At 41.6% G+C, this 15,849-nt stretch overlaps 1 protein-coding gene across 3 annotated transcripts in view; it reads right to left on the bottom strand.

The window, feature by feature from the left end:
* Positions 1–15,849, bottom strand: part of pak4 (p21 (RAC1) activated kinase 4) — a 74,720-nt gene that overhangs the window by 51,564 nt on the left and 7,307 nt on the right. Inside the window, exon 1 of one of the 3 annotated variants that reach the window (XM_062962093.1) lies at positions 5,890–5,908. The exons of the other annotated variants lie outside the window; for them this stretch is intronic. The gene's annotated coding sequence lies outside the window, so the exon portion shown is untranslated. Of the gene's footprint in view, positions 1–5,889; positions 5,909–15,849 lie in introns of those variants that run through there. 3 annotated transcript variants of the gene reach the window in all.

Here is a 15,849-nt window from a genome sequence, read left to right as displayed (position 1 = left end):
CATTTATAACAGGCTAACAGGTTTGCGAAGCTCCTGGTGGCACAGTGGGTTAAACTGAAGCTACTGAACTTGCTGACTGAAAGGTCGGCAGTTCAAATCCGGGGAGCGGAATGAGCTCCTGTTGCTAGCCCCAGCTTTTGCCAGCCTAGCAGTTTGAAAACATGCAAATGTGTGTAGATCACATGGCAGGAAGGTAATGGTGTTCCATGCGGTCATGCCAGCCACATGACCTTGGAGGTGTCTACAGACAACACTGGCTCTTCAGCTTAGAAGTGGAGATGAGCACCAACCCCAGAGTAGGACACAACTAGACTTAATGTCAGAGGAAAACCTTTACAGGTCTGTAATCGATAAGAAACTATGTATACTATATCAATAGCAAGATATATAAAACTTAAAATAAAGTAGAATATAAAAATGTAAGAATCAGAAGCTTTGAAATGGCTGCTAGGTTCTGCTCAATGCCATCCAAGTGGGAATATATTTTTTATTATTATTATGAGATATGAAATCTGAAGCTTGGCAGCCAGAGAGTGCTTCTGGAGCGTGCATAATGTTCCGGAGGATCTATGCGGAAATATTATTTTTGGGAAAAGTATTGTATTTTTAACACCATCTTGCTTGCGTTTAGGAGCGGAAGGATGTTATCTTTTTGGCAGAGAGAAAAATGGTCCCTAGGCTTGGAAGAAAATAAGCAAAGGTGCCTGCCTCTGTTTGCAAAGATCCTCTCTGCTCCATGTTCTGGCAGAGCAGGAATTGAGCTCTCAACCCACTCAACTAAGTTTCAAAACTTTTCAAACACATTTATTAAACCTACAGAAGCAATGCGGTTTTGGATGGTACAAATGCTTTATCCCAAGTTAAAAGAGACACAAATTTCTCTAAGCCCCAAGACTAGGCTTGAAATGTGTCCGGATTTGAAAGGGTTTACACACAAACACAGTAATGACTCAAAGCTCTTGAGATTTCCATGCTATTGTTTCCACCAACAGCAGCCATTCCAATAGGAAGTACTGAGATTGTGTTCCAGCATGATCTTACAGAAGAGGAAGGGGTTAAGAGAAGCCGAAGAACTGAAGCCAGGGAAAAGCAGAGCCAGGACGGCCCCAAGATTACAGCCTCCAGCCAATGAGGCAAAGAGGTTTGAAAACAAACCAGCCTATCCAGCAAGGCATGTCTTCCTCATTCGACATCAAAAGGAGGAGGGTGGGAAGAGGGGGGAAAGGTCAAGGTAGGGGTGAATCCTGAAATGCAGAAGGTGGAAGAAAACACTGAGGAAGGAAGAGCCCTGGATATCACAGAGAATGGCATCTCTCTCTCTCTCTCTCTCACACACACACACACACACAAAACACGTGCTGAAAATGCTGAATGGTCAGAATGCTCCTGTTTTAACAGCAGAACCAAACCACTTCCATAGGGAAAAGAAGCCATTAGAAATCTATTTAGCTCTCCGTGCCCAGTGGCACATTGGTTCGGATTTCCATTCTGCATTTCACCCACATCTGTGCAAGTACCAAACACACAACCAAAGCAAGATTTCTCCACTTGTGTTCTTGGAAAGTAAATGCTTCCAAGGATGCCTCATCCAACTGCTGGATCGGCCTTAGACCTTGTCTTTGGATGCTGTGTCTTAACATTGACTTGTATGTAAATATATTTTTAATGTATGCTTATCTTAAGCTTAATGTAAGCTTTTTATGTTTTATCTTGTAGGCACTATGTAGTGCCATTTGTAAGCTGCCTTGAGTCCCCCCAGGGGTTGAGAAAGGCGGGATATAAATATAGTTAATTAATTAAAAACATAACCTTGGCTTATGACCAGAATGGTTTTGTCCATCAGCATGATAAAAACACCAATGTGCTATTATTTCTCCACTTAGATATTTTATACAGGTTGACAATTCTTTATACTATATTCCAGAACCCAAAACTGTCTAGAGGGGTGCCTGAGAAAGTGACACTTTTGTTTCCTGATGGTTCAATGAACATGTACTTTGTTTAACTTACTACAATTGAACGTAATACCGTTGTTGTATGACGTTATATTTAAGCTATGAGCATATGAGATATAAAATGAATTTTGTGTTTAGACTTGGGTCCCACCTCCACCATATCTCATTATTTATACAATCTATATATATAAAAGAGTGATGGTATCAGGGCAGCGGACAAAAACAACAAAACTACAGGCCCCCCAACCTCGAAATTTGACAACACAACCCATCATCCACGGCTCTAGGTTGATACAACAAAAAGAAAAGAAAAATAAAGTCCTAATTAGAGGGAGAGGAATAATTGTTTTTATCCAATTGCTGCCAGTTACAAGGCTAAGTTCCGCCCACTTGGTCTCCTAGCAACCTACTCAGCCCAGGGGACAAGCACAAGAGTTTGCAGAGACCCCTAAGGGCCATCCAGTCCAACCCTTTCTACTATGCAGCAGGACACAATCCAAGCATTCACAACACATGGACAACGTATAAATACTATACAATACTACAAAGGGACATAGACCCCCTCTACCCTCACCACTTTCACAGTACACAAACAACCAAATGCATACTAAACATAAAGACAACCATACAACAGACATTCAATACCACCACTACCTCAACAAGTTCTCACCAACACCACCAGACAATGCCACAGCAATGCATGGCCGGGCATAGCTAGTAGGAAAATATAAATATTCCAAAAAAATTAAAATTCATTATGCTTTTGGTTCCAGAGTGTTCAACCTTAACTTGCTTTTCTTTCATATATGCCTTACACTGTACAATGACACTTGTAACCTGAATCAGGTCCACTAACCTTTCAGTCTTTAGTCATTCCCAAAAACAGAGTGTTAGTCAGCCGAAACTTTCTGGGAAGTTAGTAGGCTCTCTATTCTGTTGGACTCAGGGCTCTGCATTGCCACACAATGAGTCAATTTCCAAAATATCCCAGCAGGGCTCCAAAACTGGTATATTTATCTGTTCCCTTCCTAGCAGGGTTAATTCCCAATGCCAGATGACTGGAACTGAGTCATTTAAATTGTCCAGAGCACACCCTGCTTGCTTCTCATGGAATGGGCATCTGTGCCTCTTTGCAGCACAATCCAATTTGCTGTTAAGTCAGTTCTAGCCTTCCGAGAACAAGCAGGGATCAAGACAAGAAGCAGCAACATACACACTTCACACAAGACACCCCAAGAAGAATCATTGAGTTTTTATGATGCCAGACACAATTACATATATGTTCTTAAAATCAGCTAAGAGGGTCCCTTTAACCCAGTGATTCCCAAACTTTAGTAATCCAGGTGTTTTGGACTTCAACTCCCAGAAGACTCCCCTGATTTAGCCAACAATCAAGAGTATCCTTGTGGAGAGAAAGGGCAGGGTATAAAGAAACATAAAACAGTAATAATAAATAATAATTCTGTGAGCTGAAGTCCTCAGCACTTGGAAGCTTAGAATTTGGGAGGCACTGCTTTAACCAATATGTGTGTGTGTTCTTTTGTGACATGTAGAAACCATCAATTTCACAGGGTTCTCTTAAGCAAGGAATTCTGCCCTCCTTGTGAAGGGAACTCAAAGTCTAGGGGCTGCGTTACACTTCTACCAACTGTACTATTGATCTAATGAGATGAAAAAAGAGCTCCTCTTGATGATCTCAGGGTCCAGGCATGCTCATATTAGATTATTTTGATGATGATGACGACAACAGTGATGTTTATTTATATCCCACTTTCTCTCTCCACAAGGAGACTCAAAGCAGTTATAAGGACACTCAACGCAGCTAACAGATAAGCCTAACAGAAAGACGGTATCTGAATTGGATAGGACATCCACAGAATCACAGAACTGGAAGAAACTCCAAGGGCCAGCCAGTCCATCCCCCTGCCATGCAAGAACACATAATCAAAACAGCCATCCAGACTTCCATCAGACTCTGAAGTAGCAATGTCAAACAGGCAAATTCCCCAAGTCAAACAGCTCTAATCATCATGACATTCTTCGAAATGTTGAGGTGGAATCTCTTCGCAATTTGGACCTGCCACTCCATCGTGTCCTAGTCTCTGGAGCAGCCCCTTCATCAATATGACACCCTTTCAAATATCTAAACCTGGCTCTCAGGTCCCCTTTCGAGTTTCTCTTCTCCAAGCTAAACCTATCCAGCTTCTTAAGTCACTCCTCTGGGGGATTCATGATTTCCAGGCTTTTGGCCATTTTGATTCCGTGTGTTGTTGAAGGCTTTCATGGCCGGGATCACAGGGTTGTTGTATGTTTTCCGGGCTGTATGGCCATGTTCCAGAAGTATTCTCTCCTGATGTTTCGCCCACATCTATGGCAGGCATCCTCTGAAGAGTGAGGTCACCCTCTGATGATGCCTGCCATAGATGTGGACGAAACGTCAGGAGAATACTTCTGGAACACGGCCATACAGCCCGGAAAACATACAACAACCCATTTTGATTCCCTTTCTCTGGAAACACTCCAGCTTGTCAATATCTTTTATATGTCAGCACTCTGAACCCTGACCGGAAACAAACCGGCAGCTAGTGGAGTTGTTGCAACTGCATAGTTGTTGAAACCTTGTCAGGGGATTGAATTCATTGTCTTTTTTGCCCCTGCGTTGTCTTTCTGAACTTACTGAAGCATTTGTGGTGACATGGTGCATTGCATTAAAGCCTATCCTAATTAAAGATTGAAGCCAATTAAAAGGTACTAAACGGCAGCAACCCTACAAGAAGGATATAGGTCATGTGGCAGATCCCGATCTAGCTTGAAGCCAAGCTGTCACATCACTTCTAGGCTGTGGACGAGACAGCTGATAGAAAGGGCTTCAAACCCAAAGCCTTCTATGGTCAAGGAACCAAGTGGTTTGACTTCAATCGCTCTCCGTTCAAAGACAAACCAGAGGCAGTATCTTAAGGCAAAATATATCGACAACTAACCTCAGCAACCTGGACAAAAGCCTCGACAACCGAGATTTAAGTAATAAATGTGTCGTAATGAAATCAAAATCCCTTTTCATTTATGTGTAATCAATCTCTGTCTCCCAATAGCCTCCATGAGGAATTTGCTGTAATGATGATTTTAATGCAGGCTGGCAGCAGACTGTGCAGCCAAGCTCTAATTGAGGCTTTGTTTTTAAATACACTATCCTTTTATTGAGTAACAAATTCTAGACTGTTGCATACTTGAGAGCAGGAAGGAGACAAGGGGCAAAACAAACACTCCGGAAGTTTATTTATTTAATGCAAAGAGATATTGTTGCTAACTGTCAAGCAGACACAAGTTATGGAGACCCTATGGATGAGAGGCCTCCAAAGGAGCATCGACACTACAGAATGAATACAGTTTGGATCCACTTTAAGTGCCTTAGTTTAATGCTATGGAACCTTGAGAGTTGTAGTCTGGTGAGTCACCAGAAGAAGGCAAAGGACTTTGCAAAACTACAACTCAGAGGATTCCTGGGATTGAATCTATCCACCTATAATGAAGTCTCCCTCTTTACCTCAATGCGATGGAATTCTTGTAGTTTTACAAAGTCTTTCACCTTCCTTGCCCAAGAGTGCAAACTACAACTCCCAGGATTCCATAGCACTGAGCTATGACAGTTCAAGGGGTGTCAAGCTGCATCTGTTTGACAGTGTAGATGCACCCAGATTCAGCTTAGCAACTTGGCTTCTAGGGAGAGACCCACTCTTGGAGCCATGTTATTTATTAGCCAATGATTTTTGAGAGATGTACATCTATGGAAGATAAAGCAAACACATTATGGAAACACAAAGAAGACAAGCAAATAAATCTCTCTAAAAAGATAAGGATGCAATTCTCCTTTTCTTGTCCCGATTTAATGGTTCGATGTGCAACCTATAGAAATTAAATCAAAACACAGGCTTACCTTCCGTTCGGGATTATGCCGAAAAATAGTGGCTCCAATGTTTGCAGTGGCTCCCTCCAGCCAAATTGGGCACAGAGAGGGATTTATAAACAGCCGAAATGAGAGCAACACAATTTCTGGTGCTGTGGAGCTAATCAGGCAATGAAAGCATTTCAGGACATAGAAAAGAGTGGGGGAGAAAAGGAGGGAGAGTTCGGAAAAATGCTCTTTTCCCCTGCAGGTTGTTTGCAGGCAACCGAGGCTTAATTTGCTCTCCCCAGCTGTTTTCCCTGCTTGCTTAGCCCTACGATGGCTCTCAAAATCCAGCAAAGAGACAGCGATTCATCCAGACAACCTATGAAGGGGGGATTCCCATTGAGAGACCGCTTGATCCTAAACCCAAAAGAGGAAATATATGTCCAACACAGCAGTATTATTCAGCAACCAGTTTGAACACATCAAGAGACATTGCAATTCGTATCCATCAGCTCCCCATTGGGCCAGCTGTTCCCTATAGCCTTGGGCAAAGATGTAACTGGCACCAGGCAAAATAAAGCAGATAAGAAGGGAAAAGATTTGGAATTAAGCACCGAAAAGCAGCAACCAGCCGCCAAGGAAGATCTCAGTATTCCCTGCAGGGGAAAAAGGATTCTAAACTGCATATTTCTTTAGAGCAATATTTAATCCTCAACCCTCCTAAAAAGCCAAGCATGGAAGGTGGAGCTGTGATCCTTCTGCTTAAGCCTCCGTTCCCAAAAGGGATTGGAGTTAACATCATGCCGGTTTGTGAAGATCGGACGTGACAAGTGCAAAAAGGCCATTTATTGCTATCTCAATCCTGTTGTTTTGTATTCCCTTGGCCACAGCTTGATACAGAGTCAGCTGTGACTAATGAACCTGCAAATGGGCTATGAGGGGAATAAATAAATGCAAGGAAGTACACAGGACGGAAGACTCCAAACAGCTCCACCATTCCAGATGCATGGATCTTTTCCCCATAGCTCCTTTCATTTGAAAAGTATTTGTTGGAATTCATCTTAAGCTGCCTCCCTCACCCTGGTAAACTGCAAAATCATTAGCATTGCATATTTATATTTATTTGATTTTACCCTCTCTCCCTATGAATGTTGGTGGGAAATAGCCACCAGAAATTATAATACAACACACATAACACGAGGTGAGAATACATAACAATTCAGGATACAATACATATAAAATCAATCAATTCACACTTTACAACCCCTAATTTTAAAATAATTGGGCCATGACTCATCATTCCAGGACTGCTGGCCAAAACCAAACAAAGACTATTGATTTAAGACAATACTTTAAATCATAAGTGGACTACTTTGGCAAATTGGGGTAGCAGGAAACTGGTACCCTTGTATCACCAGATGTTCATTTCCTGGTTCTGAAAAACAGTTCAGAAAGTACTAAACATTTCAGTGGAGAAAGCTATGGCAAACCAATCTATGTAAAACTCAAGGTTTGTGTGCATTTATTGATTGATATGGGTTTGTTTAATCCACAAACGCTCCTACATGGCTTGATGGATCTGGACAAAAGTTAGCAGACATACCCTTCTTTATTCAACTTAAAACATCACCAGGGTTTCATCTGAAAACCAATATCTTTTGAGGGGCAGGGCCCCCCCAAACGAAAGAAGTATGCAGCACTCAAAAGCAACCACAAGAGGGCAGGATACAGATAGAAAGGCTACCTCAAAGAGAAAGGTACAGCAGAGTCTCACTTATCCAACATAAATATGTTGGATAATAAGGAGGGATTAAGGAAAAGCCTATTAAACATCAAATTAGGTTATGATTTTACAAATTAAGCACCAAAACATCATGTTATACAACAAATTTGACAGAAAAAGTAGTTCAATATGAAGTAATGCTATGTAGTAATTACTTTATTTACAAATTTAGCACCAAAATATCACAATGTATTAAAACATTGACTACAAAAATGCGTTGGATAATCCAGAATGTTGGATAAGTGAGACTCTACTGTAATATTAAGAGGGCTAGAGCATCACCAGGGCCTCTATAGGAGCCACTCAGAGGGTCACAGCATTGCCATGGAGACATCATGAAGGAGGGCAAACATGGAAGTGAGATCGAGAAGGGAGAAAGCAGCCTTCCAACATTTTAAAGTTCTATTTTAACATATTTGTGTGTGCTTTGAATGTGATTTCCTGCTTCTTGGCAGGGGCTTGGACTGGATGGCCCATGAGGTCTCTTCCAACTCTATTATTCTATGATTCTATGACATAGATAAAATGCTAGTTTAAAATATGAATGCCACTCCTGGAATTTCACATGATTCCCCTGAACCACCTTCTGCCCATCTCTGTTCTAAGTACTTAATCTTAAAGTTCTGACAAGAGCTCCTTCCTTCTTGAGAGTGATTTCATTAGGCCATTCCAGCCTCCCGCACAGGTCCACCACCCACACGTTTTTTTCATCAGTCAAACTGCGATAGGAAAGAAGGGGGAAGAGATAAGGGCTTTCAGAGAACATTAATGACCAGATGGTAAGGATTCACAGATGCCCCTTCCTCGCATTCCTCAAGCGGCTTCCCCTCCAGTCCCACAGAGATATATTTGACACCAAAGGATCCGAACCTGCGCATTTCATGAAGAATCACAGCTGTCAGGGCAGAAGAAGAAGAAGAAAACCCAAGGCAAAACAGAAGACCTCTTAAAGGGGTAATCACTGTCTACATAATTCACTCCTCATTCTGTTCTTTTTTAATGGGAAGACAAAGCCTGGTGGAAAGGGTATCACAGACAAAGATCCAAAGGTAACTGGGCTGTCCATAAAACTTAAAAGGTCAACATACACACACCATGTGGTGATTTTTTAATTAGGACAAGCAGAACACCATCTTCTTCATCAAAAAGTCCAAACATCCCCATCCCCAAAACAGCCATGAAGTAGGTGGAAGCAAAAGCAATAAAAGTCATCAAATCAAATGTGCTTTCTCCAATTGCAACCACAAAGAGATCTGAGTCTCTTTCTGTCCTGTGTGAGGTCTACAGGCAAATCACATCAAGACAAGCCAAATCTGATCTCATTGCCTTGAGTTGGAGACTACATTTTCAGAAAACTGGGGGACTTGGCCTAGGTATGAACTTCAGAAGGATATATATGCGCAGGATTGAAGGGCTGGCTTTCTCTTAAGAGAAGCAATTCTTCATTCATCCAGTTCTCTTTATTCTAACCCAATACAGAGAGCCAGTTCTGGAATTTACTGCGGCAGGATCGAAAAAAGTGCCTTTGCCACTTGGCAATAACAAGAAAAAAATTAAGGGACAAATAGGACAACTGTGAGCTCATCTTCCTGTATGCTTCAGATTCAGAAGGCACCAAGAATAATCTACTTCCTTATATAAATAATATTGTGGAGCTGTTATCAGCCATCCTACAGGGCTTCACTGCTCATGGCATTCTTATTGGTACTGAATTATGCAGCATTTTGAGCATTCCCTAATATTTCCTGTTATTTCCTATTTATTCTCAGACATTCTTTCCGAGACAGGCCAATATTAACAATGTTGTGTACATGTGTATCTATACTCTATCTATCCATACACACACATGCTAGGCAAAATCGCTGAGAAAGCCCCTTGCCTAAGAATACAAGGTGAATATATGGTCCAGACTAAAAATATTACTTGGTTTTTCATGGCTCTCACTCTTAGCTGCTTTCGAACTACAGTAGAGCCTCACTTATCCAATATAAACGGGCTGTCAGAACATTGGATAAGCGAAAATGTTGGATAATAAGGAGGAATTAAGAAAAAAGCCTATTAAACATAAAATTACATTATGATTTTACAAATTAAGCACCAAAACATGTTTTACAACAAATTGATAGAAAAAGCCGTTCAATACACAGTAATGTTATGTAGTAATTACTGTATTTATGAATTTAGCACCAAAACATTGCAATATTTACTACAAAATCATTGACTACTAAAAGGCAGACTGCGTTGAATACAGAACATTGGATAACTGAAGCTTGGATAAGTGAGACTCTACTGTACAACTCCCATAGGGCAATCATGACAGTTCCTATGAGGCTGTTTCTACAGGCTTTGCTTCCTCTGCAGCCCAGACATGATTATTTTCTGGCAGAAAAGGTGTGGAAGGTAAAATTCACCTACAGGTTCATGCTTTTCCATCCAAAGTCTTCTTCAAAAGCAGAGGTCAGCTTCTGACTATTGATTCTTCTTTTTCCTCAGTTTTTTGCAGTTTTGCTAGTCTGTCCAAATCACTGTCAGCCATGACAGCTTGATCGGATGGGAGTTTAACAGAGCCAAGCTAAAGACAGGTTGATTTACTGTATCTGAACCCTGCAAGGCTACCATGACTATCTGTCCTGATATACTTTGGGGGGAATCAGAAGCAAACAGCCACTGCTACACAAAAACAGCTGAAATGTTTGGACATGAAAGTATGTGCTGTATGAATGCCACATAGCGAAGCTAGAACCCAAAGGAGTTCTGTTTCCAAGGGAACTTTTGCCCGTAGTTTTGTCACTTGCTTGTGCACACACATTTTAAGATAGAATTTGAGTTGCCAGGAGGAAAAGAATCCCCAAATGAAGGAAGATGGGGGTCTCTCGCCCCACACCCAGGAGCAACAATTTCAAGTGGGTTATTAGAAGCCCTGCAGACAGTCCTGGCCGATGTAGCCACCCCCAACGCCTGAAAGATCTTCAAAGGGAAGTGGGGAGCCAGCGGGAGAGCAGGGAAGGCAAAGCATGCCAGGAATGCAAAGAGAACTGACACAGCCATCACCAGCAACTTCACCAAAGCAGCCCTGAAAAGGCAGGCAAAAGCAGAGGGGGGTCATCTCTTAAAACAGGTGTGTGAACGGAGCAAGGCCCTTCATTAGGCCATTAAGTCACTACTAACATTACAGCTTATTTTCTACACCTAAACACATGTGTGAGGTGGCAGAAGGCAAGAAAAGTTTGGCATTAATCAGAGCCTCGCTAGCAGTTTTCATCAGCAGGAAACATGCCCATTAATACTTAAAAATACTTAAGTCTCTGACAACAGAAACATGTACGGTTAAAACTGCACCAGGAACTGTTCTGGACTGACCTAGGTCTGCTGCTCATCTTAGCCAATGCAAACTGGGAGACCCGGCAGTTTCCCCTCTTGTCTCTCCAACAAAGCAAGAACATGCATAAAGTACATTTTCCCAAACTGGTGCTTCATCAAACTTTGCCAGCCCGGTCAATGTAGGTCACTGAAAACCAAATGTTTGTGTATCATCATGCTCCTTCCCACTCAATGGTAGATCTCTACTCCCAGATCTCTAAACAAGATATAGAAACATCCAATAAGCATCAATTTCCTTGCTAAAACAGCTCCACTGGCTTCCGATCCATTTTTGGACAGAATTCAAAGTGCTGGTGTGACCTACAAAGACTTATATGACTTGGGTCTAGTCCATTTGAAGTCTGCCCATGTTTTAAGGTCTTTGGGGGAGAGTTTTACTTTCTCAATGATGACTCAACCATTAGGAGACTTCACCTCCATGGGAAACTCACTCTGCCTGCTAGTAAAAGGAGAGCAGAGGAGGCCAAGATCTTTTTAGTGAGGCAGAACTTTGGCTCTTAACCAGCAATTCCCAAATTCTTCTCCTTCAGATATTTTCGATTTCAAATCCCAGCAGCCTCAGATTCTGGGAGCTGATGTCCAAAACATCTGGAGAACCAGAATTTGGGAATCACTGCTCTAAAGTCATTTGACATATTCCATCTACACTTTTTTGTGATTCGTTATGTTTTAAAGGTATCTCCTAACATAACTGTTTGTTCAACCATGATCTAATTTTTGCAAGAATACCTTTTAAAGAGCTATACTTTGTTCAAATTAGTCATGAACCACCTTGTGTCCTGTGCTGGAAAGAGGTAGGGCATTGATTCATTAAGTGCTTGTGCCTCAAATGTCTGGTTGCTATTGACTTAATATATTTTCGGTGAGCCCGTTTCACTAGGATTTGTTGTTATAAATGACTGCTTTCCCTTTCCACGACACATCCGTCCATCTCTCTTGTTCTGAAAGCCTGAATTACAATAGTCGAGGTTTATAGCCATAATCATTTAATCTAAGTTCTTGCCATTAAGCTTGTGCCTGCCAACTGCCTTGTCACTTCCACTCGGCACTGCCTTAAATTCTCTCCTGCCTTCACTCAACCTTGAAGGCATCCCTCTCACTTGGCCCTGTTAGTCATTCAAATTCCAAACCCCAATTACCTTTCAGGGCTACAGTGCAAACCAAGGAGAGTCCAAGTGGAGAAGAAGAGATAAATGAACCACTCAAAGTACCAAAAATGCTAGGAACCCACTGAAAACTGGTTTTGTTGAGGAGGAAAAATCATCTAGTCATTTGAATATAGCAAGAAATAGCAGAGAGTATTATTAGGGTCTCTCATCTTCCTTCCAGATAGAAAAGACAACTGGAAAACTCACTTGGATGCAGTTTATCCATAAAACAACCTAGAAGATAACGGCCCTCACAATTTGGTTCTCCAAATATTTTAGACCAGTGGTTCTCAACCTGTTTTAGACTTTTGCTCCTAGAATTCTTGGCTGTTGGCCAGGCTGATGGGAACTAAAGTCCAAACATGGGGAGGAACCAAATTTGGAGAGGTCTCGACTGAGCTGCTTCTCATTTGAGAAAAACACTGTGTCCTGATTAAAGGATTTCAACCTTTCTCTCTTTCCATATCCATTTAGCACTCCAATGATGCTCCCCTTCTAAATGCTAGGAAAGAAATAATTTGTAAAAATCTATGCATCAATGTTCCAAATTTGAGGCCCTTAGAAATGGAAATCTTCCACTCCAAAATTTTATTTATGTGTCAAGGCAAGTACTGATGGCAAATAAGGAAGCACCGTTAAGCAAAAGGGTGGAGAGAAGCAAGAAAAATCAAAGACTACCCCCCCTTTTGAATGCCACAGCAGCACCGCTGAGCTGTGTTTGTGGTTCACACAGCAACCTGCCTCACTGGGCCCATACAAGAGAATTAGCTATCTGGGATTAGCCAAATCAGCACAGCACTCAGAAAGCAGGTCTCGCTCTCCTGAATGAATGCGCCCCTATTAAGCCTGGAGAGAAAGGGAGGCTGGATAAAGGGGAGGGAGGCAGGGGAAAAGAGGAGAAATGGTGGAGAGACAAGGCTCAGCTAAGAGCGTAGCTCTCATCTTAGCAAGGGCTTACGCCTTGGGAAAAAGTGAGCTTCAGATCCCAAAGGAAGGCTCAAGTTGGCTGCAAGAAGTGCTTCAAATGCATGAGCAGTACTACATTGTGTGTATATTTTAAAAGCACCTTTCCTCCACTTCTCCAAGGAACTGATTTCAAGGACAGGCCAGCTTTAATTGAGAGATACAGGTGCTGCTGGATTATAGGCAAAAGACATGAAATCCAATAAGTCTTTAGCACAGTGGCTACAAAAAAATTTGTAGAAATAAACCGACTATTAGTGTTGTGGGAGAACTCTAAAGAGGGAAAGGAAGATAAGAGATTCTTATTTTATTTTCCTGCATGGCACAAGGGGTTGGGCTGGATAGTTCTTGGTCTCTTCCATCTCTATGACTCTACATGATCGGGAAAGTTGCTATTCTCCTCTTCTTTAAATAAAAGGTCTCTCATGGACCCAGAAAGCCTAAAATATCAACTAGAGAACACCAGAGTTGCAAAAAACGAAAAAGAAAAAAAGCCTCAAGCCATCACCCATTCTGTACTGAACAACCTTCTCATAGACAAAACCAACATGCTAAAAGTCTTTTTAATAGAGATGATGCCAAGGTTTGAATCTGTTTTTACTCCTCTGCTTTTTGTTCCTGGGAACTTTCAAACCAGCTCCGTCCCTCTGGCTCTCATGAAGAAGGTTCATTCTCCCTCTAGAAAGCAGAAAAAGGGTGGGGAAACAAATATAACTTCGCCTACAAGATCTCCAGAGGTCATGTAGAGAGTGTGTGATATGTACTTCTGCATATTCTTATTTGCCTGGTGTGCTCAATGGTACAGGAACAGAGTGAGTATACCATTCTGAATACCAAAATGGTTGCTGTGCTAAAAAGCAGCCCTTGGGAGCTTCGGCCTGTGAGCTGCCTGCGCCAATCCAGTCTAAAGCAGGCCTCCAAGATCAAAAGACAAAGAGAAGGCAGTAGTCTCCCTCCCACCTGGAAAGAGCTGCAAGGAAAATAGAATTCAGCCTTGGAGCAATCACATGGACCTCCTTGCTGGCTTCTGGGTCCAATGCACAAAATACTGGTTTTGACCTTTAAAGCCTAATCCCACTTCCAGGGCGATCTCTCCACATATTCAGGACCAACAGAGAGAGAGAGTTTGTGTGCCTTGGTTTGCATTTTGAACAAATAAAGTGCTCATACTTGTAAGGAATAGGAGCTAAAGAGAAATACGCATTCACTGTTTCCAAAATATTATTCTGTAATACTCTGCATGGCTGCTGTTTCATTTCCTCAGGCTTTGGCTTTTAAGGCTGTTGAAGGTTTAATGTGTTACCCTATTTTATTGCCTTTTATATCTGCAAACTTGACTACCACTGTGACAAGAAAAGTCAGCTTTAAAATACTGGAAATACAAGCATGGCATTAGTCAGCCTAATGGTTTTTTGGAGGACAGTACTTGCGTTCTAAATCAGTTCTGAGTTTGTTGCCTTAAAACCTGTGCTCCATTTTCTCCTCAGTGCAAGGGAACATTCTTCTCATGTGCAGCATGGTTTCTAACTCACAAAGCATCCCATTTACAAATACCAGGATATTTGCATCAATTGGTTGTGCAATGTCATCAAGGGAATGACATTCAAGATTATGCCTCAAGGAAGGATCAAGGTTGAGAAATTGCAAATTCCTAAACAAAGGTATAGCCATAACTTGGATGGGTGACCACCAAAGAATTCCAGGAGCTTGAGGTTATATTTATTATTAGCAAAGCTACTTTTGTCTAAGAAAACCCTATGAAAAATTGAATTCAGCAGGTGAATGACAAAAAGCCACAAGGACATTTTCATATATATATATATATATATGTGTGTGTGTGTGTGTGTGTGACACTGCACCTGCTGGTCCTGTAATATTATTTATGTGATAGAATGCAGACATATAGATACATTTTGCAGGCTTGTATAAGTTTAACTAGAAGCCTGACCAGAAAGTTAGAGCAATCAATGGCCAGGTATTCTAACTCCAAACATCACAGCCTATGATTTGTTCCTGTTTGGTTTTGAGATGCTGCTGCCTTTATGCATTTTGAACAAGAAAGAGAAGATGACCTGAATATCACATGGACTTCCAGCCTTGAGGATAGTAACCATTATCCACTGAAGATAAAAAGCAAGAGTGTTCTAAACAGCCACCTTGGATGCAGCCCAGTTTCAAATTTTGCAAATGAAGTAGGAGAAGCTGAAACATTTTGCTCATTTCATATTTTTAGTTCAGCTTAATAATTCACTTCGATGTGCACACATTTTGCGTATCAAATTTTGAGACATCCAGTTCTTTCCTAACTGTGACCTGAACATACTTCCACACAAAGGACACTGAGCAAAAGGCTTTCTCTCTGCTCAGCCAACATTCCCAATAAACACACACACAGAACTGCATGCTGAACAGATGGGAGTCTTTTCTTTTCCTGGAGCACTGATGTTCAAAGCGACTCTCTTCCATATGTTCTGCAGGCAATCAAAATTAGAACACAAAGCTCCACAGCAGAAAAACACACACACACACACACAGCAAAGCTTCCAACTCAGATATAAAAATACCTCCTGCCCCTCCCCATCTCTCTTCCTCCCACTCAAATCATTAAACTTTTCATCGGAAAGAGAAAAATCAAAGAGCCAAGCATTCATGGAAAGGCATGAAGATATGCTGCATCCCCATTCCCCCTCAACTGTCATCTTTTGAAAATTCAACATTCTTCATTTGATT

Source organism: Anolis carolinensis, unplaced genomic scaffold (assembly GCF_035594765.1).
Source record: "Anolis carolinensis isolate JA03-04 unplaced genomic scaffold, rAnoCar3.1.pri scaffold_10, whole genome shotgun sequence".
NCBI classification, from domain to species: domain Eukaryota; kingdom Metazoa; phylum Chordata; class Lepidosauria; order Squamata; family Dactyloidae; genus Anolis; species Anolis carolinensis.
The sequence above is the reverse complement of the archived record's forward strand: the minus strand, read 5'-3'. Positions and strand labels throughout refer to the sequence as shown.